A 25,237-nucleotide genomic window follows, 5' to 3' on the forward strand; every position below is an offset into this window, starting at 1 on the left:
CTTCTCTTCAGCAGGCTAAGCATCCCCCAGTTTTTCTCATGTTCCTTCTATGGCATTGGTTAGAATTCTGTGACCACTCAGGCTACCTTCCTTTAAAATACTCAGAGTTCTGATGTCCAGAACTGACCATAATACTCCTGATTTGACTGAACAATGTAAACATGAGTGAGTCTATTAGCTCATTTGAGCTAGTCACTATAGTTCTATAGACGCAGAGCAAGAGAATAAGCTCTGGCAATCCAATGACAGCACTGGCTCACCACTTGCATTCACTCATGCTCTTACCGAGAGACTACATTTTAAGCCTGAGGGCACACCCTCGCCCTTGGCCATGGGAACCTTATGCAAGGCCTCTTTGGCTACATGATCATGAGCTGAGGCAGTTCTGTTAGACCTCACCTTTCCAGGTCCCTTTTCACACTGCCTTCACTGGGCAGAGGCTCTTTGTGATTCTGGACACTCTCCCTTGAAAATTACATCACACTTATCACGATACATTTGAGATAAATTATGTGATTTTTGGATGGACATGTCCCTGAAAATATTCACATTTTCCTCACATTCAGGAGAGATCCTGCCCCTGAAATGAAGCCAAGCCTCCCTTCCTGCTGGGCCCTGGGGCTCCCAGTCTGTCCACAAAGCCCAAGCCCTAGGTACGTGTTTAGCATGAACTTCTGTTAAATCATGTCTCCCTAGCACATTTACGGAAGTGGCTTTGGTACATAAATGTTGGTTACATTTATGTTATAAAATACATTTATCTCTATAAAATTTTATGCTGTTAAATTTGTCTATTATGTTGTAATCTCTGTGGTTCTATACTATAATCCAACATACTTGTTGCATTCCCACATCTGTATCACATGCCAATATGATTTGCATGGTGGATTCTTTAGTGATTGAGCGACCAAGGAAGCCATTACTTGCATGGCAGCAACAGTTGTTTCCAAGGCATCATTAAGACTGTTGAAGAGCAAAGACCAATGACAAATCCTTGTGGTTATGTCCCTAGAAACCTCTGTCCACATGAGATTGATCCATTAAACCACACTCTTTAGTATTGTGCGCCAATAAGTTACGAGCGTATGAGTAACTGACTCAAAAATTAACTGACAATCAAGTAAATTATATTGAAATTGTCATAGAAAAAAACAAGGAAAGCCTAAGAAACCGTGATAGACCAGGGGAAACTAAGGAAACATGACAAATAAATGCAGCACAGAACCTTGAATGGGATCCTGGACAGAAAAAGAACATTAGTGGGAAAACTGGTGAAAACCAAATAAAGCCTGAGTTTTATCAACATTCATTTCTTAGTTTTGATAAATGTACAATGGTTCTAAAACATGTTAAAACATTGGGAGATGAGTGAAGGGTATGTAGGGGACTTTCTATACTATCTTACAACTCTTCTATCAATCTAAAATTATTTCAAAATGAAAAGTTTTTAAAGTTTCAAAAAATAGTTTTTGGAAAAGGCAATAAATGCTTAAAATGTCACTTCCCAGTTTTACCACATTTTACTATTAACTATAAAAGTGATTATTTATTAGTGACCACAACAGCAACCTTGTGGTTATTTACTTCTGTGGTATCTATAATGCATACATTGTTAAACACTCACCAGCACACCACTCTTAAAGATCATCCTCGCTAATTAGAAAAACGTTAATAGTCTGCTCACACCCTTGACCATGGTAATTATGTTTTTTAGCAATTGATTCCCATGAGAGAATCTGATCCTCTGCTTTCTCTGGAAATGGTTGTATGACGACATAGCCCTGGAACTCTTTTTGTCTACACGGTATGTGTGCATTGTTTCTGAAACAACCAGGGTTTTCTGAAACCTGTTGTAATTTGAGGAGCATTTTAAATATTAATATCAGAAGAATCTCTTCTTATAGTCCAAACTGAAAATGAATTATCTTATTGTCCAAAAATGTTACATCATTAACCATCTCCCTCTGAACAATCACTCAAGGCATTACTGCCTAATCACTCCCTGTCCTGTATACACTGGGTTACAATCCTACATACCTAACCACCATGTGGTCAGGACCATACATCCCATGTTGGCTACTAAGTTGTCACAATATAGCCTGCAAATGCTTTTTGGAAATCAGACACATTGTGTCTAAGGCAGTCCCTTGACTAACTGGTCTCAGTTCAGTCACTCAGTCGTGTCCGACTCTCTGCGACCCCATGAATCGCAGCACTCCAGGCCTCCCTGTCCATCACCATTTCCCAGAGTTCACTCAGACTCACGTCCATCGAGTCAGTGATGTCATCCAGCCATCTCATCCTCTGTCGTCCCCTTCTCCTCCTGCCCCCAATCCCTCCCAGCATCAGAGTCTTTTCCAATGAGTTAACTCTTTGCATGAGGTAGCCAAAGTACTGGAGTTTCAGCTTTAGCATCATTCCTTCCAAAGAAATCCCAGGGCTGATCTTCAGAATGGATTGGTTGGATCTCCTTGCAGTCCAAGAGACTCTCAAAAGTCTTCTCCAACACCACAGTTCAAAAGCATCAATTCTTGAGTGCTCAGCCTTCTTCACAGTCCAACTCTCACATCCATATATGACCACAGGAAAAACCATAGCCTTGAGTAGACGGACCTTAGTCAGCAAAGTAATGTCTCTGCTTTTGAATATACTACCTAGGTTGGTCATAACTTTTCTTCCAAGGAGTAAGCTGGTCTAGTTTCTCCTTTAAAAGAATTAGGCTGATCTGATGCAAATTTTTTCTTGGTAAACTCCTTACTTTCATATCACCCTCTTCCAAAAAGTATGTGAGGTGACTCTCCTGTTTATTTGTTTGATTGCAAACTGTCTGAGACTCAGACAAATGTAACAGAACTTCAGGAAATTGCTTCCTAATTGTCAGACTTCCACACTATGTTCAGGAAAACATGATCACAAGGTTAACTTCAGAATTGCTTCTGTTTACCTCCATTTTAAGCGAAAGCAAGTAATTAAGAAATTTTCTCTCTGGAAGACTTCTAATAAGCAAATTTCCATTATCCTTAACCACATAGTGTGAGCTGACTTTTCTTTTCTTAATGAATCTTGTAATGTGGACGTGGACATGCATTAATCCAGTTATGGCTGAGTAGAGCTGAGCCCATGAAGATGAGAATCAAGGGCTCTTGCATAAATTAATAAGTGCAGTGTGTACACTTTATGGTTTGAGTTGAAAAGGACAAGAAAACCTTCATTTCTCTCTAGCCCAAGGGACTAAACATTATTTATGTTTTTAATGTAACCATGTTCCATTAACACATGTAAAAATGTGACAAATAGGATGACAACTTGAATAAAGGATTTTACAAGCGATAATAGGTACTATCTATGGTGCCAAGCAATCTACTATGCACTTTAAACAAATTACCTCATTTAAAATAATGGGAGCTATTATCCGTTTTTTACAGATGCGGAAATTGATGTTCAGAGATGTAATCTTGTCCTAGATGACCACGGCAGTAAGTGATCAGTTAAGATTTGAACTTAGGACCTCTTGGTAGCAAAATCTTCATTCTGTCTCCTATATCCCTCTCTTTGGATCTGTATTCATTTGAACTATTGAAAAAATAAAATGATGAACTAACTTTTTTGCTGTAAAAAACATAGGAAGTAGTTCTCACATCCTATCAGCAAAGTCTTTCCAGAACACACTTCAATACCTAAACATGTATAGATTCATAAATTATGTACTTGTGGAGTCATATAATGTACACATTTTTATAAGGTGTGTGCATTATAAAAAATATAAAAGTAGGAAAATGGTAAAATGATATAAAATTTAAATATTTTCTAATATTTTCTTCTCACATTCAATGTGTTTTCTTTTCCTCCCCTGCAACTTATGCACAGCCTCTGACTGAGGCTGCCCTTTGGCAAATTTCATTAATTTTACACTGTCTTGGTAAATTCTTATGAGTACTTTGCACTAGTATTTTTACAAGTGGGTTTATTATTCCAAATATAATTAACCTCAGGCAACACTGGCTACTTTTCAATTGTAGGTGACACGAAAGGAGCCCAACTCTTAGAGAGGATCAAAGGGTAAGAGCCAAGCCCGACTCCAAGCCTATCCCATGCCTGGGATGTGACCTGCCCCCTCATGGCAGCCTGCATAGTTACACTGTTCCATCTGCGCAGGAGTGGGCGTAGCATCGCTAATGAACAGGGCTTCTGAATGTTAATGAAAAGTTATATATCATCGAGCACCCAGTGACCACCAAAATGCCATGTTAATATTTCACAACTCAGATCCACCATCTATTTTGTGGACTGACTGAAATTTTACTAAGTGACTGAAATGTGGAGAGTTCATGCAAAATCTAAAAGAATTTTGCAAGTTTATTTTCTCATAATAATCATTTATACTGTTGTAACAGTGCTCTGTGTTTAGTTAGAACATAATGCAGGCTGTACTTTACCAGCTTAAATTCCCAGCACATGCCTGAAAAATCCCATGGACAGAGGAGCCTGACAGGTTACAATCCAAAGGGTCACAAAGAGCTTGATTTGACTGAGCGAATAAGCACGAGTGAGGAAGAGCTTTCCAGAAGAATAAGAACACTTGGTGGCATAATTCATCAGGGAATATGGGTAAATCACGGCGACTATAATACAGAGGGGCTCTTGATTAATGACTGTTCTTACAGCAGTCCAGCTAAATATTCTTAGGGATCACTTTGATACAGTGCTTATAAAACTGTGTTCAGTGGAGTTCACGAATGGTGCCTGCCATGCCTCCTGGAGAATGAAACGGCAACCCACTTCAGTATTCTTGCCTGGAGAATCCCATGGACAGAGGAACCTGGTGGGCCACAGTCCATGGGGTCGCAAGAGTCGGACAAGACTTGAGAGACTAAACCACCACCGTGCAGGTGAGGGTGGAGAGGCAGAAAAGCATGTAACCAAGAGGGGGCGCTCTGGGCCTCTTTCCCTAATCAGAGCTACTCTCTTCTCTTTTATACCTTAGAGATACTTTGAGGATTTAACAAAAGGCTCTGTTAAAGAAAAATTAACCGAAGACCTAATGCTGGAAATTTAGTTTTTTATCTCCATAAGTAAAATATAGACTTTTCCTGCCACTCATTTTTAAAACTTGAGGAAGAATGTGAGGAAAAAATCAAATTTGATAAAACTCCAAGGGCCCAAAAATGTAAAAAACTCAGGAAATTAATAAATTTTGGTTTCTAGATAACACTCCATATTGAAATACAGTTTACTTGGATTACCCAAAGTTAGAATTTCCAAACTTATCCCCACTGAGGATGACCTCAATGACAAAGTCACTCAGCTTGGCACACTACTGAGAGTCTTCATTCAGACGTATCTGGAGGATTGATAAGGGATGTGCTGAGGTTTTGAACTCTGAATCACTGATTATCAATCTTTGTGGGTGCTTCCAAAGCAAAATCAAGATAGATGAATCTTCCAGCACATGGGTGGGGATAGGGGGAATTCTAGGAATTAAAACATACTGGGAAAGCCAGTGTCCTTGCTCCGAAGGATTTTTCTGCAAAATATGTTGGTAGAGAACTGTCATTTTCAGTGAAGTGTAACATTTGAGGCTGTCAGTGCTGACAGCCTGCTCAACACGGGTCTTGTTAGTGTTTGCTATAAGCAAGAAGACAATGCTCATGGGGTCCCATATAGTTGAAGCGAACCGGTAATTACAAGCACAGGCTGCCACAAACTTAGAAAAACAGAAATTGCTTCGACACGAGTGACTCAGAGTCTCAAATAGTTCTAGTGCCTATGCTCCAGAAGAAATTCTTTATGTATTGGTCAACACGACCCCAATCCATTTTATGGAGAAATAATTCACAATAGGAAACATACTCTCCAGCCATGCAAATCTATTGTAAGTTTATTATCACTTCCAAACCTTTACCCTCCTTAAATCTTGTTCTTGAAATGCCTCTCAGCTGCTATGCACATTGTCTTCCTTCTTTAAGAATTATATCAAACTTCATTCTTCAGTCAACTCTGCTTATAGCAATTTCTCTATTCTCCAAATTAATTCATTCAGCAAATATTTATGGAGTATCTACTATAGGTCAGGTACTGTTATAGGTACTGTTGATACAGTGGTGAGGGAGACACACAAGTTCCTACTCTTATTGAGCTTAAAATCTTAGTGGAGAAGACCAGGGTTAACAACAACAAATTATATATATAATTTTTGTCTCTCTCTCTGTGTGTGTATGTGTGTATATATATATACTCTAATACTTTGGACACCTGATGCAAAGAGCTGACTCATTGGAAAAGACCCTGATGCTGGGGAAGACTGAGGAACCAGGAGAAGGGGGCAACAGAGGATGAAATGGTTGGATGGCATCACAGACTCAAAGAAAGTGAGTTTGAGCAAACTCCAGGAGCTAGTGAAGGACAGGGAAGCTTGGAGTGCTGCAGTTCATGGGGTAGCAAAGAGTTGAACATGACTTAGTTACTAAACAACAATTATATATATATATATATATACACATACATATATTTATATATTCACACACATATTTATACTCAATATCTTTTAATTCCAGGAAATAGTGCAATGAGAAAATATAAAGCAGAATGAGGCAGTCTCTAATATCCAGTCTGTGACACTCATTTTTAATACAATACCTTGTATTCTGATTTAACTTTTAATCTGAAATGATTTTGTTAAGAGTCTTAAGGGAGAGATGTACTATCTTTGTATCCTACACAATGCCTGACTCAGATTATGCAACAGATGTTCAATAGATATTTGTCGAATTTTCTCTATTTATTGAAATCCACTTGCTGACATCATGGAGAAAGATTTTGACTTGATGCTGACTAATAGGCTGGCTTAGTCCCCACATAAAGACAAGAAGTTTTGGGAATCATTTGCAGCTGTCACAACAACAGATGCTAATCTAAGTCACAGATATTTGGTTTTCAAATGTGCATAGATGCCATCTATGCTATACTTATTGTAACTACACTGGGATGGTTCATAAAATATAGTGCTCATATTTTCTCTTTTCTGTACAGTCTTTAGTCCATATATTTTTATTTTTTTCAAAATGAAGTTTGTAATTAATTACATTGGTAACTTTATTTTTTTCAAAATGAAGTTTGTAGTTAATTACATTGGTAACTTTATTTTATATACCTTTAAGATTTTTTTCATACAAATCATGAAAAAAATAACATTGAGTGAAACAGCATCTGTGGGTGCTGTATTTCTGTAAAGGCTTCAGTTTCTTTATATAACCAAAATCTGAAAGGCATATTCTTTATGTCATTCTTTGCTCTATGATAAGTTACTTTATTTTAGTAAATCGCTCTGTAAAACATTTTTGAGTGTGCTCAGCTACAAGATTGACCTGGGTAAAGAAAGTGGAAATGCAGGCATGAGGAAATTCTGTACTTGCCCCGGGGTGAGGGGACCAGCCAGATACTTAATATACTAACTTTCTTATCAGTGGCTTTCATTCTTTTTCATCTCATTATGATTCAGAGAGTAGAGCACTCTTCCAGGATGACCTTCATCTTGTGGTTGTTGTAAACAGAATGTGTATTCTGGAGTCAGACATACAGATTCACATTGTAATTCTGCAACTCACTTGCCAAGTCACCATCTTTCTGAATCTCAGTTTCCTCACTGTAAAATAGACTTCACAATAACCACCACTTAGAGTTGTGGTGAGGAGTAAATAAGATGTGTTAACCGCTTAGTTGTGTCTGATTCTTTGCCACCCCATGGACTGTAGCCTGCCAGGCTCCTCAATGAGAAAAGATGCATATTAAATGCCTTGAACATAAGGGACTGTCAGTGCATTACCACTGTTTTCATCATTATTTCTCACTTCGTGCAAAGCATTGAAACAGAAATATGAATAAGCACTTTCTAGGACTTCAAGAACGGAGAAGGCAATGGCACCCCACTCCAGTACTCTTGCCTGGAAAATCCCATGGATAGAGGAGCCTGGTAGGCTGCAGTTCATGGGGTCGCTAAGAGTCGGACTTGACTAAGCGACTTCACTTTCACTTTTCACATTCATGCATTGGAGAAGGAAATGGCAACCCACTCCAGTGTTCTTGCCTGGAGAATCCCAGGGATGGGGGAGCCTGGTGGACTGCCGTCTATGGGATGGCACAGAGTTGGACATGACTGAAGTGACTTAGCAGCAGCAGCAGGACTTCAAGAAACTCAATATGGATGGGGATAGAGAAACATAAGCAGACAATTCCAACTAGTGAATGAACAGAATTAATGAGTGCAATGATAGAAAAATGCCCAGGAAAGCGTGAGAGCCTGGAGAAGAGTATCTAACTCATAAAGTGGGAGAAGGCTACCTAATGAGTATCACACGGGAGGTCTTAAAGGATAAATGGAAGTTCAGCAGGATGAGAATGAAGAGTAGTCCAGGTACAAGGAACAGCATCAGTAAAAGCATGGAAGCAAGTGCACGCAGGGAGCTACAAACTATTCAGTGTTGCGGCCCACAAGCCTAAGGCAGAGAACAGTCAGCATGAAGAGAGGAGACTAGAGATAAGCAGGAAGCGGCTCATGAAGGTATGTCACAATAAGGATTTTCAATTTCATCCTGTAGAAAACTGATAGAAAATGCAACTGGAGCATTTAAATAGATAATTGATACAGTTATATTTCAGCTTCCCTGGTGGTTCAGATGGTAAAGAATTTGCCTGCAGTGTGTGAGACCCGAGTTTGATCCCTAGGTTGGGAGGATCCACTGGAGAAGGGAATGGCAACCCACTTTAGTATTCTTTCCCAGCAAATTCCACGGACAGAGGAGCCTGGCGGACTACAGTCCATGGGGTTGCAAAGAGTCAGACATGACTGAGAGACTAACACGTTTACTTACACTTTCATAGTTATATTTGAATAAAATATGTCACACTGGTAACTGAAGAAAAGGGGTTGGATGAAGATATTAGGAAGTGGAGAAACACTTCAGACTCTAAAGTAGGGCATGGTTGTAAGGATGGATTTAAGAATCAAGAGGTAATTAAGCAAAGCTTGATGTAGGGAGGAAAGAATCAAGGAGAGCGCACAAGTTTCCACCTAGGTGGCTGAAGTGGAATGAGTTTAGAAAGTTCTGGGAAATTGTGAGGGTCCAATGGGGCCTGATTCACCCATCCTCCAGGGCCCTGAGACACCTTACAATTATGGCAGGGTTGGCGTGGAGGATAATAGAGAAAGCTAAAGACGTCTGTGAATTACGCAGAATGACATTCTGGCTCCATCAGTAGTGGTCACTAATACACTGGTGTGAACCTGCCCAGAGTGTGAGTTTTATGTCAGAGTAGATACATGCTTGTGTGACGTGGTAGTGGGATGCATCGGTCAGTTCAGTTCAGTCAGTTCAGTCGCTCAGTCGTGTCCTATTCTTTGCGACCCCATGAACCGCAGCACTCCAGGCCTCCCTGTCTATCACCAACTCCCGGAGTCCACCCAAACCCATGTCCATTGAGTCGGTGATGCCATCCAGCCATCTCATCCTCTGTTGTCCCCTTCTCCTCCTGCCCTCAATCTTTCCCAGCATCAGGGTCTTTTCAAATGAGTCAGCTCTTCATATCAGGTGGCCAAAGTATTGGAGTTTCAGCCTCAGCATCAGTCCTTCCAATGAACACCCAGGATTGGTCTCATTTAAGATGGACTGGTTGCATCTCCTTGCAGTCCAAGGAACTCTCAAGAGTCTTCTCCAACATCACAGTTCAAAAGCATCAATTCTTCGGCGCTCAGCTTTCTTCACAGTGCAACTCTCACATCCATACATGACCACTGGAAAAACCAGAGCCTTGACTAGACGGACCTTTGTTGGCATGGGAACATTAATGTACACCCCAACCCTCCCTGTGCATACTGAACAGGGCTCAAGGGACAGTCTTGTACTGGGAAGTGAACCAGGGTCCAGCCGACACGTAAAGGAACACAGCATTCTGTGACAAGAGCTTAAAGATTAAGGCGTTTGTTAGTAGTGGCACAAGGTTTTCCCTTCCCTGGGACCTGTCAATTCCCATGCCACCTCCAGCGGTGCCAGTCATAAGTGCTCTCTAGTTTATTATCCCTTCCCCTCTTAACAGAGCAGACTGTTAACTCTTCTGACCTCCACAACCACATGCTCCTCTTCACTAGTACAGTAATCAATGCCCATAATATATCTTTTTCCAGAGAAGTTTCAAGTGCTCAGAACGCATCACAGTGGATGAGCAGCTTTAACTATTAGCTCCTAGAGCCTCAATGTGATGAAATAGCAAATGTTAAGGGCTTACAGTCTTGATTGATTCTCCTGGTGGCCTCATACGCAATGAAGGGACCCTCAGAGATACATCTTACCACTATTTAACAGTCATCTGACGAGGGGGTCATTCAGTGCAACTGACCTCCTCACCAAACAAGACCAAACAGGATGAGTGTTTCTAAGGATTTCCATTACCTTCAAACAGACTCATTAACAGTTGTGAACTTCTGACTGACTTTAAAATCCATTTTACTGAGCGTGTATGTGAATGCTCTAATTCAGCTAATAAAATATTTAGAGGAAGATACACTTATAGAATTCATCTGCCAAATGTAGGAGGTTTGATCCCAGTTGGGAAGATCCTCTGGAGGAGGAAATGGCAACCCTCTCCAGTATTCTTGCCTGGGAAATTCCATGGACAAAGGAGAATGGCAGGCTACAGTCCATGGGGTCACAAAAGAGACACGATTGAGCACACAAGTTATTAAGTTGCTCAGGCTTGTCCAACTTTTGCAACCTCATGGACTGTAGCCTACCAAGCTCCTCTGTCCATGGGATTTTCCAAGCAATAGTACTGGAGTGGATTGCCATTTCCTTCTCCAGGGGATCTTCCCTACCCAGGGATCGAACCTGGGTCTCCCACATTCTAGACAGACGCTTTACCATCTGAGCCACCAGGGAAGTGCTGCTGCTGCTGCTGCTGCTGCTAAGTCACTTCAGTCGTGTCCGACTCTGTGCGACCCCATAGACGGAAGCCCACCAGGCTCCCCCATCCCTAGGATTCTCCAGGCAAGAACACTGGAGTGGGTTGCCATTTCCTTCTCCAATGAGCCACCAGGGAAACCACTAAGTTATTATGTATACCTGTAGATGCCTTCAAGAGGTTATATAAATTAAAGGAAGAGTTCTTCTTCCTTTAATTAAAGGAAGAGTTCTTTTAATTCAAAATCATTCATTTATATCTGTAAAAACACTGAGTTCTCTTCCTTCTTAAGGCTAGAAATTCTGCCCCTTTTTGGTCTTCTAACAATGCTAACATGTCTACTGAAGCATGTTACTCAAATATAGAGGTTACTGAATTTGCCAGTGGTACAGGATTCAGGCTATTTATTAAACCTTACCTTCAACTGTACTGGGAAGCAGATGTGTTCACAAAGATGTTTTTCAGAGAACTCTCTCCAGACAGCACATAAAAAGACAGAAACAAATCCAAAGTTTTGACTGTGTCTCATTCTCACAAAATAACTCGGTATTCACTTTTCGTACTATACCTTGTGACTCCCTACTTGGCTGTGTTAGTTAAATAAAGAATTAGCTCTAGGACTTCCCTGGTGTATAGAGGATAAGAATCCACTTGCTAATGCGGGGGACACAGGTTCTATCTCTGGTCTGGGAAGATTTCACCTGCCACGGAGCAACTAAGCCTGTATGCCACAACTATTGATCCTGTGCTCCACAGCCCAGAAGCTACAACTACTGACCCACATGCTGCAGCTACTGAAGCTCATGGGCCTAGAGCCTGTGCTCCGCAATAGGAGAAGCCACCACAGTGAGAAGCCCGAGCACCACAAGGAGTAGCCTCTGTTCACTGCAACTAGAGAAAGCCCACGCACAGCATTATGAATCCAGTGCAACCACAAATAAAAATAAGAATTAACTCTAGGTACAAAACTAAGAGACACCTTGACATGTATTCAGGAAACTGTGACCTGCCCAGCCCCATCCCTCTAGTTTGACAAAGAGCAGCTTCACCAACCTTGTAAAAGTGCAAATGAAAAGCACACTAGCATCAGCAGCAGGTTATTTATGGTATGGCTATACAAACTGCAGGAGCATAGAGATTGCTTGCTTTTAGGAAGGCTGGATTGGCACAGAATACACTTTTCCTGGGTATGTTTTCTGGCTACTGTTTGGAATCAATTTTAGGGCAAAAGTGCATGAGGCTGGAGGTAGGAAATGGAAAAAAATCTTGTATAACAGCAGTTTCAAGGATACAGCCACTTCTTGGTAGAAAATTAGGACACTGACAGTTTATTTAAACAGAATGACTCAAGTTGGGTTCTCGGAGCAAGGATTTGATAGAACTTGTGCTAAACACACTTGTAAACAGAGGAATAAATGGCTTACATTTTTGCTTTTGCTTTTTAGAGTAAGGATTTTGCTTTTCAAATGTTCCAGACGCCCCCAGTGCTTGAACATAAGTTTGTGAATGTTTATAACCAATTGAGGATAAGTTGACATTTACATTTCAATACTTTGCAAGATTAATTTTGGTTGTTCCACTTCCTTGTGCATTTCAAAGAGCTTCATATCATCTCAAAATAATCACCGGTCTTACAATCTGTAGTTATGTCTAGAGGCTACACATTTGGCATGAACTTGAGCAACCTACAAACCCTGTAGACTTGAAAAGTCTTATTTAGAACCAAGCATCCAAGTCTTTTCAATCAGGGCATGGAAAAGTGATAGGTAACCAGTTTTTCCATCTTGACCAGCCAAATATAGCCAGATTGGAGATGTGCTGTAAACTGTTGAAATAAAGTTCACCTAAAACCTGCTTACCAAGTTTATGATTAATCTCTATCCACAATTTTATTCCATTTCTTGTTCCCTCTGACCTCAATCCCTTTCTTATCTCCTGAATCCTCAATCCTATGTGACTGAACACCAGTCAACCAGAGTCAGCAACTAAAATTGTTGCAGTAGATAACATCATTAACATACTAAAATCACTGCTTTTGATATTATTGTTAATGTACCAAGATTGCTATTAAAGATATCACTGTTAATGTACAAAGTCAGATTATTTCTACAGGGCAAGATGACCTAACAGACCTCCCAGCCACGGACCACCTGATCACAGAATTATAAACCTGAGACATCTTGATTCCCAAAACAAAGGTTAAGAAATGTCATAGAAATGTCACAGTTCAGTTCAGTTCAGTTCAGTCGCTCAGTCATGTCCGACTCTCTGCGACCCCATGAATCGCAGCACGCCAGGCCTCCCTGTCCATCACCAACTCCCAGAGTTCACTCAGAGTTGCGTCCAGCGAGTTGGTGATGCCATCCAACCATCTCATCCTCTGTCATCCCCTTCTCCTCCTGCCCCCAATCTCTCCCAGCATCAAAGTCTTTTCCAGTGAGTCAACTCTTTGCATGAGGTAGCCAAAGTACTGGAGTTTCAGCTTTAGCATCATTCCCTCCAAAAATATCCCAGGGCTGATCTCCTTCAGAATGGACTGGTTGGATCTCCTTGTAGTCCAAGGAACTCTCAAGAGTCTTCTCCAACACCACAGTTCAAAAGCATCAATTCTTTGGCGCTCAGCCTTCTTCACAGTCCAACTCTCACATCCATACATGACTACTGGAAAAACCATAGCCTTGACCAGACGGACCTTAGTTGGCAAAGTAATGTCTCTGCTTTTGAATATGCTATCTAGGTTGGTCATAAATTTTCTTCCAAGGAGTAAGCGTCTTTTAATTTCATGGCTGCAGTCACCATCTGCAGTGATTTTGGAGCCCCCCAAAATAAAGTCTGACACTGTTTCCCCATCTATTTTCCATGAAGTGATGGGACCAGATGCCATGATCTTCGTTTTCTGAATGTTGAGCTTTAAGCCAACTTTTTCGCTCTCCTCTTTCACTTTCATCAAGTGGCTTTTTAGTTCCTCTTCACTTTCTGCCATAAAGGTGGTGTCATCTGCATATCTGAGGTTATTGATATTTCTCCTGGCAATCTTGATTCCAGCTTGTGTTTCTTCCAGTCCAGCGTTTCTCATGATATACTCTGCATGGAAGTTAAATAAGCAGGGTGACAATATACAGCCTTGACATACTCCTTTTCCTATTTGGAACCAGTCTGTTGTTCCATGTCCAGTTCTAACTGTTGCTTCCTGACCTGCATACAGATTTCTCAAGAAGCAGGTCAGGTGGTCTGGTATTCCCATATCTTGAAGAATTTTCCACAGTTTATTGTGATCCACACAGTCAAAGGCTTTGGCATAGTCAATAAAGCAGAAATAGATGTTTTTCTGGAACTCTCTTGCTTTTTCCATGATCCACCGAAGATGATGGTTAATCTTAGCTCTTTTTCTGTTGTTCCCTTTTAAAAACTACAAACTCAGAGACTAAGACAGAGTGGATCTGAGACTTGTCTCCTTCTCCCTTGCTCTGCTGCTGCTGCTAAGTCGCTTCAGTCGTGTCCGACTCTGTGTGACCCCATAGACGGCAGCCTGCCAGGCTCCCCCGTCCCTGGGATTCTCCAGGCAAGAACACTGGAGTGGGTTGCCATTTCCTTCTCCAATGCATGAAAGTGAAAAGTGAAAGTCAATTGGCTCAGTTGTGTCTGACCCTCAGTGACTCCATGGACTGCAGCCTACCAGGCTCTTCCATCCATGGGATTTTCCAGGCAAGAGTACTAGAGTGGGGTGCCATTGCCTTCTCCACTCCCTTGCTCACCACCCTGTAATAAACCCTTGGTTGTTGTTTAGTGGCTAGGTCATGTCCAACTTTTTTGTGACCCCATGGACTGTAGCCTGCCAGGTTCCCCTGTCCTTGGGATTTCCCAGGCAAGAACACTGAGGTGGGTAGCCATTCCTTTCTCTGGGAGATCTTCTTGACTCAGGGATTAAACTCGCATATCCTGTATTGCAGGCAGATTCTTTACCACTGAGTTACCTGGGAAGCTTTCTTTGCTGCAGATATCCACTGGTAGAATTTGACTTTCTGTGCTGTGGGCACACTACCTCTTCTTTCATTATTACACTGTGGTAGTTATGGAATGACACACCAGTTTTCTATATGTCTTTGGAATTAAATTTATTTATTGGTGTTAAAGGTTCACCTTTTTAAATAATAAAGGATTGATTGGCCTTTATTTTATTTAATTTTAATTAAACAACATTTATTGGCTATCTTCTGCATGCCAAGCAGAGAACAAAATACACACCAATGAGTTGGACTAAAATAGTACACCAAGATGATGATCCTTGGAACACTAGTAGTACAAGGGGGAAAAAATGTAGAATATTAAAAATAGAATGCCAAATAATATTTTAGTTCTGAAAAAAATGTAATGCATGTGAAAGAAAAATACTAAATGTAATTTTATACTGTTTTCATAATTATGCAGTGGTCCACCTTTGAACAATGGTATCCTGTACCCTAACCCAGCAGGGAATCTTGTAAGAGATGCCCCCTGCAGCTAGATGCGGTATCAAAATCACTGAATGCTCTGCTCTGAACTGGCTACTTTCTAGTCTTTTTATGCCAGTAGTCTTTCTTCATATTTTTTTGCTCATATGTCCCCTAACCTAAAGTATGAAAAAAATAACTACCCCTTTACATATTCTTGACCATTATCTTAAATGTTTAAATATTAGTTTAAATAGTTGGAAAGACATAATCTCCAGCATATTGCAAATATTTGCATTTATTAATATCATTTCATTAATTTTTAAATAAATAAAATAGAATCTAAATACCAAAGGCTTGATATCCACTATCATCTATTTAAAAGGTACGTGAACACACTCTGACAGTTGGACATTTTCACAACATTTTCTTGTGAAGTTTTTCATTCTACTTTCCTCACATAATTTTACCCTCATATAATATTATGCTATGCTGGAAAATATTTTATTAATTAACAAAGAACCTATTTCTTTTGCAAATATGAAGCTCTAAGTGTTAAATTACTTTTTCATAGTGTTATTCTTAAAATCATTAGTTGTAGATGGTTGATTAAAGCAATATAGCCATGTTTTCGATTTTGAAAAGTAATTATTGGACAAAACAAGTAAAATATTACTGGGAATATACCTCAACACAATAGATTTTTTTCTCAATTAATTTATGTAAGCTTGGATGAAAATTATTTAGTGTTGAAATGAAACATGATTCAACATCAGTTCAATCCTATTAATCTTTAAACTTTAGCATTTATGTGCTGAGGAATCATTCAGTGGAAATGGACAGAGTTCCTTTAGAGTTCAGTTCAGTTCAGTTCAGTCTCTGGGTCATGTCTGACTCTTTGCGACCCCATGAATTGCAGCACGCCAGGCCTCCCTGTCCATCACCAACTCCCGGAGTTCACTCAGACTCATGTCCATCAAGCCAGGGATGCCATCCAGCCATCTCATCCTCTGTCGTCCCCTTCTCCTCCTGCCCCCAATCCCTCCCAGCATCAAAGTCTTTTCCAATGAGTCAACTCTTCACATGAGGTGGCCAAAGTACTGGAGCTTCAGCTTTAGCATCATTCCTTCCAAAGAAATCCCAGGGTTGATCTCCTTCAGAATGGACTGGTTGGATCTCCTTGCAGTCCAAGGGACTCTCAAGAGTCTTCTCCAACACCACAGTTCAAAAACATCAATTCTTCAGTGCTCAGCCTTCTTCACAGTTCAATTCTCACATGCATACATGACCACAGGAAAAACCATAGCCTTAACTAGATGGACATTAGTTGGCAAAGTAATGTCTCTGCTTTTGAATATGCTATCTCGGTTGGTCATAACTTTTCTTCCAAGGAGTAAGTGTCAGATCATGAACTCTTTATTACCAAATTCAGACTCAAATTGAGGAAAGTAGGGAAAACCGCTAGACCATTCAGGTATGACCTAAATCAAATCCCTTATGATTATACAGTGGAAGTGAGAAATAGATTTAAGGGCCTAGATCTGATAGACAGAGTATCTGATGAACTATGGAATGAGGTACGTGACATTGTACAGGAGACAGGGATCAAAACCATCCCTATGGAAAAGAAATACAAAAAAGCAAAATTGCTGTCTGGGGAGGCCTTACAAATAGCTGTGAAAAGAAGAGAGGCGAAAAGCAAAGGAGAACAGGAAAGATATAAGCATCTGAATGCAGAGTTCCAGAGAATAGCAAGAAGAGATAAGAAAACCTTCTTCAGCGATCAGTGCAAAGAAATAGAGGAAAAGAACAGAATAGGAAAGACTAGAGATCTCTTCAAGAAAATTAGAGACACCAAGGGAACATTTCATGCAAAGATGGGCTCGATAAAGGACAGAAATGGTATGGACCTAACAGAAGCAGAAGATATTAAGAAGAGATGGCAAGAATACACAGAAGAACTGTACAAAAAAGATCTTCACGACCCAGATAATCATGATGGTGTGATCACTCATCTAGAGCCAGACATCCTGGAATGTGAAGTCAAGTGGGCCTTGGAAAGCATCCTTTAGAGTGGTGCAACTCAATCTTTGGATCTCCTAAGTTAAATGCTGAATATCACACAGTGATCTATCATCAAAAATTATTTTTTCATGATCTTTCATCTGACAATTCAAAGGTAAAGTAATTCAAAGGAGTCCTCTTCAATTTTGTTGATAACAAGAAATTGAAAACAATCTGCCTTAAAAAATGGTATGTTATTGAGGGATTAAAACCATTCACGTTTCAGCTCCTGGGAACTCTAGCTAAACAGAGTTGCTTTACAGAGACTTATCAAGTGATCATTTTTATTATTAACTCAACTATTATAGTCTTTCACTTTCACAAGAGGCACCTTATTTGTAAATTTAAAATTAGGTGAAACTGGAACCTGAATACTTTAGGCTTTTTGTTTTATCATGGCCTGTGAACAAATTTATAGTTTCTTGCCAAATGTTCATTTATAGAATATATCAGAGCAAATTTAAAAGAGTATAGCAAATACTGGGTTGATCAAAAAGTTCATTTGGATTTTTCTGTAGCATCTTACAGAAAAACCTAAATAAATTTTGGCCAGCCCAATAGACAACAAATACTTGATGCTGATTTATAAAAATAGATTATATTATCTTCATTTCATAGTTGAAGATTCTTAAGTTGACAGAAATATGACAGAACTGAAATAAGCATATCAATCAATATCTGAAAAGGAGACACTTATCCTATTTAAATGAAGAAGTTGGTTTTCTAAAGTCTAATACACCCTGAGGGATGGGATAAGGAGGGAGGGGGGAGGGGGGTTCACGATGGAGAACACATGTACACCCATGGCTGATTCATGTCAATGTATGGCAAAAACCACTACAATATTGTAAAGTAATTAGCCTCCAATTAAAATAAATAAATTAAAAAAATAAAGTCCAATATATTACATACTAGATTGCATCTGAGGAATATTTCATTCTATACTTAGCAATTAACATGAAGAAGTAGTAAGGGCTTGGCTTAAAAGTGAGAATTGTTGTCGTTCCGTCACTGAGTCATGTCCAACTTTGCAATCCCATGGAATGTATAGCCCACCCGGCTCCTCTGTCCTTGGGATTCCCCAGGCAAGAATACTGGGGTAGGTTGCCATGCCCTACTCCAGAGGATCTTCCCAACCCAGGGATTGAACTCACATCTCTTGCGTCTCTTGCATCTCTGTATCTTGCCTTGACAGGCAAATTCTTTACCACTGTGCAACCTAGGAAGCCCTGTACACTTATATGTATTTACAATACCAATTATTTTTTGGTAAAAAGTAACAAAATTATTTCTCCTCTAGCCCTAAAAAAGACTCAATGTTGATCTGTTGAAAGTAAATGTTGACATTTATACTTCTTCCTCTTTGGAACCATGCAAAATATTCAACCAAATAAAAGCACTCACTCTTCTTTCATTATTGACTATTGTGGCTATGCCAGGATGATGTGTTTCATAATCAATAAATTAGTATTCCTCAGTATCCTTGTAACAAATGTTAAGATGAACTGGTGTGGTATATATGTCAGGATCCAGAAAAGAAAACAAAAACCACAGGAGAAATTTTTAACATGAAATTACTTCAGGGAATTGGTTTTCCAGATGGTAGAAGACTGAATGGGCCAACAGGGTCACTGCGGTAACCCTGATATACAACAGCAGAAGCAGCTGCTATCCAGGAAAGAGGTTGGAATTACCAGAGCTCAGAAGGTCAGAGAGAGCCCCACAGAGATAGGGCTCAGATCTCTGAGGAGGGGATGACCCCGCTGCCTCTAACATTCTGAGAACACGCCCAGGGGCTGGTTTCAAGAGCGTCAAGTGAGACTGTAGACCAGAAATAACTGCTGCTGTCAGACAAAGGACATTGCTGGAGTGATACTGCGAGGAACAAAAGGAAGACAGGGAGGAGAAAGGCCCTCCCTCCATCCTTGCAGTCTCTCTGCTGTCCCTATTTGCGGACCCTAACCCAGGCGGTGCTAGTAGTAAAGAATCTGCCTGCCAATGCAGGAGACAGAAGAGACGGAGTTGGATCCCTGGGTCGGGACGACCCCCTGGAGGATGGCATGGCAATCTACTCTAATATTCTCGCCTGAAGAATCTCATGGACAAAGGAGCCTGGCGGACTACAGTCCATGGGGTTGCAAAGAGTCGGACACAACTGAAGTGACTTAGCCTGCACACAACAGGAAGCCAGCTGGCAAAGGAGAAATGTACAGAATCCCAGCCCGCCCCACAGAGTAATGTGTGAAAGAAGGCATTTGCAGCTGAGAGATGACACCTGCCCCACCATCTCAGCACATGGCTGAGTCAGCCTTGAGTTTGTCACCTACATGAAAGAGGCTGCCTCTCCCACCAGAAGGGCACTGTGTTTGGCTTTTTCCACACTCTTGCATCCAAATGCCTGAAACAGAATCTAGCACTTAGTAGGTACCCAATAAACATTTGTTGAATGAAGAAATTTAAACAGATCTCTCTAATTGCAAAGCCCATGACATTAACTCTTCTTACTATCACTACAACATTATCTACTGTCTTTAAGGAAGAATGATTCAAAGAGAATCTATTTCCACTTTATAAATTTGCCTACAAGGGGTTTTAGCAGCCTATTTTATTGTCTCTAATGCTACTAGAGTGAATTAGAAAAAAAAAAAAAAACAACTGATAAAACATCAGCAGTGACTAATGACTCTCAACCTGCCTCTTTTCACAACAAAGGTAGAACAAAATTTTACCTGACGATGAAGCTGACATAAAATCTTCACACAGAGAGACAGTCCAAATTTTATTTTGTGCTAAACTGGAACTACAAATAAGATGAAGTAATAACTGCTACAAGAATCTCAGGCATGCTTCAGACATGCTTTTTTCTGAAAGAAACCAATCTATGTACATCATTCTCTATTCAAACTTATAAAAACTTAAATGACCTCAGTGTCAAAAAAAAAGTTGTTAGAAATGAGTGGTGGTTATCTTATGCCTTTGGAGTCATGAATTCACAGATTTACACCTTGTTCTTGGCAATACATCACTCTTGACACCACAACCCCCCATCCAACCCCTGGTTGCCCTAAGTCATGCCTTATAGCACAACAGACAGCCTCTGCTCCTCAAAGCCCAGAGACATCATTGCTATTCTCATTTGCATTTTTGAAAAGAAAAAGAAGAGGAAGCTTTTCAGATTAAAAAATATATAATTAATTCCATATAACCCTATGATAATCCAATGAGGTGCACCCATTCTAACCACAAGCAGGTAAGAATTTAGACTTTTTTTCCAGCGTTCCTGATGGGCTTAAATAACCTTTCTCAATGCTGTCACACATATGGCAGAATACCAAGCCCCGTGCCCTCAACAGGAGTAAGCAGGTCGCTAAAACCTTGGGTTACCTTTCACCTAGCACAGAAGTTCAGAGCTACCTTGCTTTTAACATTAGTTGGGTTTATGTTCTATGAGGCTGAGTGGGACTCAGGAGCTTTTCTTTGGAAACCTGTGCCTGGCCTTCAAACTTGTTCTGTCTCTCACATCATCTTGAAGTTCAAGGTGTTGTATTGATGTGGATTCCTATGGCTCCTGTGGACAAATGTTGAGTGTTAATGTAGTTTTGGTTTTGAATGCTGTTACTGATTCATTGTATTTTCTGGAAGGAGAAGCTGAGTTTTTTGCCGGATGCCCAGTTTGGAGGTAAGTTTTTCCTTTTCCTCTCACTCATGATATTGTCTGATTGTATCCTTTTCTGATTTAGGCAAATGAGCCGCTGGGTTGTTTTACACTCAGTCACACCTACAGTGGATTATATGGCAGTTATGGTGTTTCAAGCCAGAGTCTCACTTGGAGAAATGGAGTGTTGGCATCTGAGTTGGAAAAGCTTAAGCAGAGGTTGTTTTTGTACACTATGGAGTAATGTTAGACCAATATATGGCTTGAAACATGTGGTGTCTCCACTTTTGGGCCCACCTGTGGGGAAGGTCGCAGGCACAGCATTTGGAACTTATGGCTGAAACAAAGTTGGCTTGTTAGATCAGAATGGCTAATGGGTATCTGGAGCCACTGAGCAGGCAATTTTATTATAAGTCTCCTGATCCTGAAACGTATACCATTTCTATGTAATCAGTTCTTTCTTCTCATTGGTCTACCACTATTTCTTCTTTTCCCTTGCTTTTTTGTGCTCTTTCTAAATCTTTATTGTTTCACACTTAACCCTATTAATGTTATCAGGACTTAAAAGGCTGTGGACCCCCAATTCAAAGCAGTTTTTAAACTGTGGTCTGGTTTCCTACATACCTTCAAAGCCAGTAATTACAGGTGACAAAGGGAGTCTATAATGGCTTCATCATCTAACTCAGTGAGATTAATGCTAACATCTCTTTTAAACAGAGGTGTAGTCCAAGATTGTTCACCTTTAGATTAGCAGTTCTCAAAGTGTAGTCTAAGGAACTCTGGGGATCACTGAAATACTTTCAGGGAGTCAGTGAGGTCAGCATTTAAAAAATAATGATACTAAGATGTTACTGGCCTTGCATGGTATAATGCTGATCCTTCTCAGTTGATGTCTTGATATAACCACTATCAATTTCAACTGGTCTACTCAGCCATGAAGTATCATCCAGCGAAAAATCTCCAGCACGAAACATCGCATACCATTTTTGACATGTTCAATACGTCACAGTACCTTCTCCACAGGCTACACAAATTTTTGTTTTGCATTTTAGTTGCATTTTTGCCTTTCTGGAAATCCTAAAGCATAATATGCTGAAAATGTTGCTTTTTTCTTCCATCTTCAGTGTTATTAATAAAATGGCTATACAAAAAAAAAAAGATATTACTGGTCATATAATTCTATCCTTTCACAAGAGTACAGTGGAGTTCTCCAGAGGCTACATGATGTGTAATATCACCATAGATTGAATGAAGAAGTAGATGTGAGAATCCAGTTATCTATCTTTTGTGGAAAGTGAAAAGAAAGTGAAAGTCACTCAGTCATGTCCAACTCTTTGCGACCCCATGAACTATACAGTCCATGGAATTTTTCAGGCCAGAATACTGGAGTAGGTAGCCTTTCCCTTCTCTAGGAGATCTTCCCAACCCAGGGATTGAACCCAGGTCTCCCACATTGCAGGCAAATTCTTTACCAGCTGAGCCTCAAGGGAAGCCCTATCTTCTGTTAAATGACTTTAAAGAAATTATTTTTTTGGCTGCCCCACACAATATGTAGGATCTTAGATCCCTGACCAGGGATCCAACTTGTGACCCCTGCAGTGCAAGCACAGGGTCTTAACCACTGGACCACAGGAAAGTCCCCCCAGATTTTTTAAATGTAGAGCAGTGGCATTATTCTCACTAAATATTTTTCATCGTGGAGAATATAGTTAGCTTTCACCAAAAAATGGGTTATTTCTGTTAACGTGTAATGGGTTTATTAGTTTTAGGTTTATTATTATTGTTTTAAAATTAATCAACGGACTGTAAGGAGATCCAACCAGTCCATTCTGAAGGAGATCAGCCCTGGGATTTTTTTGGAAGGAATGATGCTAAAGCTGAAACTCCAGTACTTTGGCCACCTCATGCGAAGAGTTGACTCATTGGAAAAGACTGATGCTGGGAGGGATTGGGGGCAGGAGGAGAAGGGGATGACAGAGGATGAGATGGCTGGATGGCATCACTGACTCGATGGACATGAATCTGAGTGAACTCCAGGAGTTGGTGATGGACAGGGAGGCCTGGCGTGCTGTGATTCATGGGGTCGCAAAGAGTCAGACACGATTGAGTGACTGAACTAACTAACTAAAATTAATCAACAGATGCATATTCTAAAACAGTTATCAATAGATCTAATCCATATTAACAAACTCTTTGAGGTCCTCAATAATTTTTAAGAGTATAAAGAACTTTCAGATCAAAAAGTTCAAGAAACATTGTGTTAGATTATAACCTGGGCAGTCAAATATCAGTTTTCATTTTAGAGTCACTTTCATAAAGCACAGACTTTATGGGAGAGTTTTTTTTAATTAATTTATTTTTTAATTGAAGGTTGCTTTACAGACTTTTATTGTTTTCTGTCAAACTTCAACATGAATCAGCCATAGGTATATACATATCCCCTCCCTTTTGAAGCTCCCTCCCATCTCCCTCTCCATCCCACTCCTCTAGTTTGATCTAGAGCCCCTGTTTGAGTTTCCTGAGCCATACTCATGGGAGAGTTTCAATATGTCAAAATAAATCCTGATAGCCCGAACTGCAAAGTGTATGAAGAATCTAACCACAGCTCAGTCCCCTCATCACCTGTAATCGAATCGACATCTACTGGAGATATTTTCTCCAGGTCTGTTTCATTGCATTCACTTGTACCACATGTAATCCATCTTGGATATCGCACCCAGGACGATCTTTTAAAAATGCATATCTGATCATATCTCCCTCTTGCCCAACTTTTCACTGGCTTCACGTCACACAGAATATAAGCTTTTGCAGGCCCGCAAGACCCCACGTGATCTGGTCTTGCCAATTCCAACCTTTGCTCCAACCATTTCTTGCTTGTCACATTGGCCTTACAGTTCCTGGGCTAAGCCTAATTTGTTCTTGTCACAGGGTCTTTGCCCATGTTGCTCACTTTGCTTGGAGTGTTATTACTTCAAATATCTCTGTCATCTCCTCTAAGTTCTCTTAAAAATTGTGCCCCACCCCCCTCTCACTCCATCCTCTTTATCACCATGTCATGTCATTCTGTATTTCTTTGTTAACACTTCATGGCTTGACATTATATTATATATTCTCTGCATGCTGTCATCTCTCCCACTAGAGTGAAACCTCCAGGAAGGCAGAAACTTTGACTATCTTATCTTACTTATCATGATATATTCAATGCCTAGAACAATACTTAGTATTGAGTAAATTCTCAATAAATATTTGTTGGATAAGTGAGGTCTAAATGTCCCATTTCCTTATAGCTATGTATTAACTCAACATGTGCTATGTATTTGGCTCTAAACCAAGTACGAGCATATGGAGATAAATGAAATATGGCCCAAAGCCCATATTATAAATCGTAATTACATAGATCTTTGATGAGAGATTCTGGTAAGGTGTATGAGAGATAAGTACTAAGGAGAAAATTATTAACTACCACTGGGAGATTCAAGGAAAGCTTCAAGATGGACAGAACAACTGAAAATGTCCAGCAATGTTAATTTCAAATGTATTTGAGCTTTGCAAAATAATCTCTTTGCTTTGTTGTAATCCTAGTAGCAAACATTCAAGGCTTCTGTCTTAAAATATCCAGAAGATCTGTTGATTCATCCCGCTACCAAGAGTCAATTGTTTCAGTAGGCAACAGAAGCAAAGTAAAGGAGCTAATTTTTACAAAAAAAAAAAAAAAAAGAAGAAGAAGAAGGAAAGAACCCAAGAGAACTGACTACTCTGGGCCCTTGCTATTGAGAAGATTTCTAGGAGTTTGGCCCTATGCACTTTGTCCAGATGGTTTTCACCTTGGAAACAAACAAACAAAAAAATGACTAAATTTAACAAGGTTTGATCTAGAGTCAGGAAAATCCACAAGATTTAATCAATGTTTTATAAGAGTCTTACAAAAAGCATCAGATGAGTATGTTATGAAAATTCCCATGAGCATAAAAAGAAATGAAAATTAAATGTAATATGCATTGCTCACTTCCACATTATTACTAGAATGAGAACCAGGGAAAGATTAACAAAGAGAGGCACCTGAAATCAGAGGGAGAGAGGAATGAAGGGAGACAAAATGGAAAAGAGTGAGATTGGGGAAAAGGGAAGAGAGAAAGAG

The 25,237-nt window shown here is 40.0% G+C and overlaps 1 non-coding gene across 1 annotated transcript; it reads right to left on the bottom strand.

The window, feature by feature from the left end:
• Nucleotides 1-10,856: 10,856 nt before the first annotated feature.
• On the bottom strand, nucleotides 10,857-10,928 carry TRNAS-AGA. Its single transcript has one exon. It is a non-coding gene; the product is annotated as a tRNA-Ser (tRNA).
• Nucleotides 10,929-25,237: the final 14,309 nt, after the last annotated feature.

The sequence above is a fragment of the Oryx dammah genome, unplaced genomic scaffold (assembly GCF_014754425.2).
Source record: "Oryx dammah isolate SB20612 unplaced genomic scaffold, SCBI_Odam_1.1 HiC_scaffold_28, whole genome shotgun sequence".
Lineage (NCBI taxonomy): Eukaryota > Metazoa > Chordata > Mammalia > Artiodactyla > Bovidae > Oryx > Oryx dammah.